Here is a 3,240-nt window from a genome sequence, read left to right as displayed (position 1 = left end):
ATGTGCTAAGGCGTATATGAGCAATCCGCCCTTAGAGCCCTCCTCCGGGGGATTAGCAATAATATGCTCTTTGAACCAATGCAGGAAAGTGGAGTTGTGCTCTCTAGTAACTTTGGTGTCCGTCCTGCATACCCCCCTGTCACGATACTTCTTTGCGATAATTTCTTTGTGCAGTGCCACGAAAGGATCTACCTTGTCTAGGTGTTGTAGCACTACCAAGTTTGCTCTGTCAAAGTCGCTGCGTCGATCTGAGTATGCCACGTGCAGTTCCCTGTGACCGTTGCAGTGACCATCTCCTTCGAGCCTCCCATCGTGCTTGTTAACGGGCAAACCAACACTAACACCAGGCGGCTGGTCTATGCCATATAGAAAATTCTCACAGAAAGAGATGCACTCTTGTGCCAAATAGCCCTGGACGATGCTTCCATCCGGACGGGACATGTTACGAACGAATCCTTTGATGATCCCATTCATCCTCTCAAACGGCATCATGTTGTGCAGGAATGACGGCCCCAGGTCTATTATGTCATCCACAATATGGACACACAGATGCACCATCACGTCAAAGAACGCGGGTGGGAAGTACATCTCAAGCTCATTGAGTATCACAATGATCTCTTCCTGTAGACTTTGGAGCTGCTTCACACTGATTGACTTTCGAGAGATGACGTCAAAAAAGTTGCAGAGACCAATAAGCGTGTCACAGACGTGCTTGTCCATTATCCCTCTAAGGGCAACAGGTAGTATCTGCGTCATCATCACATGACAGTCATGAGACTTCATCCCACTGAACCTTTTCTTGTCCATGTCTAGATATCTGCTTATCTTGCCACAGTAACCGGAACTAACTTTGACTCCGTTAAGGCACTTAAAGAAGGCATTGATCTCAGCCTGACTTAAGGTGAAGCAAGAAGGGGGGCAATAATCCTCTTTCTTTATTTTCTTGCCCTTCTTCTCCTGTGCCTCTGTCTCCGTCTCTATCTCGTCTGACATTTTACGGGGCGGCATGTGCAGATCTTCCCTGATTTTCAAATCTTGCAAGTCTTTTCTTGCCTTCGGCCCATCCTTGGTCTTATCCGGCATGTTCATCAGTGTTGCAAGCAAGCTCTCAAGGACATTCTTACAGATATGCATTTGATCAAGGCAATGAGGTGTATCGAGTTTGTGCCAGTACTCCAAGTCCCAGAACACAGACATCGTCTTCCATACCTTCAGCAGCGGCTCCGGCGCCTTTCTCACCGTCTTTCCCGGCGCGGGGCACTCCTTCTAGTTTTTCAATAGCTCAACAATTTCAGCACCGCTCCGCTTACGTGGAGGTCCTCGATGCTCAGCGTGACCATTGAATAGATCTCCACGGTTTCTCCACGAGTCGTCCTGTTCAAGCCATCTTCGATGCCCCATGTACACGATTTTCCCAGACCCGCCATCTTTCCTTGACATTAGCTGCTGAGACATCGTATCATCCATGCACCGCGTGCATCTGCAATATCCATGGCACACCTAGCCTGCCACATATCCGTAACTGAGATAGTCCTGCACTGTCGTGATCAGCGCGGCTCCCATGTTGAAATACTCACCTTTGCTGGCGTCCCATGTCTTGGCCGGTGTTTTCCATAACGTGTTTAACTCCTCTTGAAGTAGCCCCAGGGGGGAGGTTTTACATCCATACAAACACGGGCCATGTGCTATGGTTGGTGTTCTGGTTGCCAAACGGATTCATGCCATCGGTACACGCGCCGAGCACGATGTTCCTTGCATCACATTCAAAATACCGATAGAAGCTGTTCAACGCTCTCCACTGCCTTCCATCCCTCACGTGTCTCAGCTTTGGATCATCTCCATCGTTGGGCTTCTTCCTCTCCGCGCGCCAGCACATTAGCTTTGCTTCCTTGGGATCTACAAAATACCTCTGGAGACGGGGAGTGATCGGTAAGTACCATACAACTTTCTGGGGACATTTCTTCCCGACCTTCTTGTATCGAGAAGCATTGCACACCGGATAGCTTGTTTTTTCCGCGTGCTCCTTCCGATAAATTATGCAATCGTTGATGTATGCATGGTATCTAACGTGTGGCAGATCAAGAGGGCACACGATCTTCTTGGCCTCATCAACACTAGTAGGACATAGATTACCCGCGGGAAGAACATCCTTTAGGTACTTGAGATGCTCATCAAGGCTAGTGTCGGTCCATTTGTTTTTAGCCTTCGTCTTTAGGAGTTGGAGCGTGAAACTCAAGCGGGTCACCTAAGGATTGCAACCATCATAGAATGAAGTGTTCGAGTCTACCACCAGTTGCTCCAGCTTAGCCTCCTCTCTAGAAGCAGCTCTCTCAGTACTCGTGTCCTTGCGAAGCAATGCTTGAACTTAGCACCAACGAACTCTGCTGCATGGAGTCCATGTCGTTCTTTTCGCCACCATGTCTGGCCCCTTCTCCTCCGCCATGTCCGGCCCCTTCTCCGCCGCCATGTCCAGCCTCTTCCCCGCCGCCATTATCGATCATCTCTTCATCTTGCCCCGTGTCATCATTGCCTGCCCCGTCGGCATCCTCAACATTGTCATCCTCATCTTCAATTATCCACCGAGTATAGCCATCCATGAAACCAGTCATGAGCAGGTGCGCTTCGACACGACCATCATCATGGGGGTCGAGCCAAACTATTCCTTTGCATTTTCAACGCGGACATAAAACCTCCGTCCGGTTATTTTCTTTCATGTCCTGCACCCCCGACCGCAACCACTTGTCCACCATCGTTCCACTGACCATCGTCAACTCTGCACGGTAATAATAAACAAATTTATTATAAAAATGCATGCATGCATCAAGGTCATACAAAAAATTTGCATGACCTTCCCTAAAAATAGGACATATATGGATCTAGAGTTTGCCCGGAATTCGCCGAAACAGAAATAAATCGACATTTCGGCAAAACATAGGCAACTCAAAAGCACAATTTGGCGTGCCACACACATAATTTCCACAAATATATCACACACACATAAACATATTTCCATTTTGCAAAAGCATGAAATTTTCATCACCTCTATCTCGATCGAGATTGAGCACACGGTGGAGATGAAGTTGTAGGGAGATCAAAAGTGCACAAAGCTCTTCTTGACAAAGATAGATCTAGTTAGGGGGCAAATAGGTCACTTAACAAAATCCTACATCTACCTAGCTACCTAATTTGGGAGGAGACAACTTCAACTAGTGGAGGGGAAAGGAAAAAGAGAAAGGAGAT

The sequence above is a fragment of the Triticum dicoccoides genome, chromosome 3B (assembly GCF_002162155.2).
Source record: "Triticum dicoccoides isolate Atlit2015 ecotype Zavitan chromosome 3B, WEW_v2.0, whole genome shotgun sequence".
NCBI lineage: Eukaryota > Viridiplantae > Streptophyta > Magnoliopsida > Poales > Poaceae > Triticum > Triticum dicoccoides.
Note: the sequence above shows the minus strand (reverse complement) of the source record.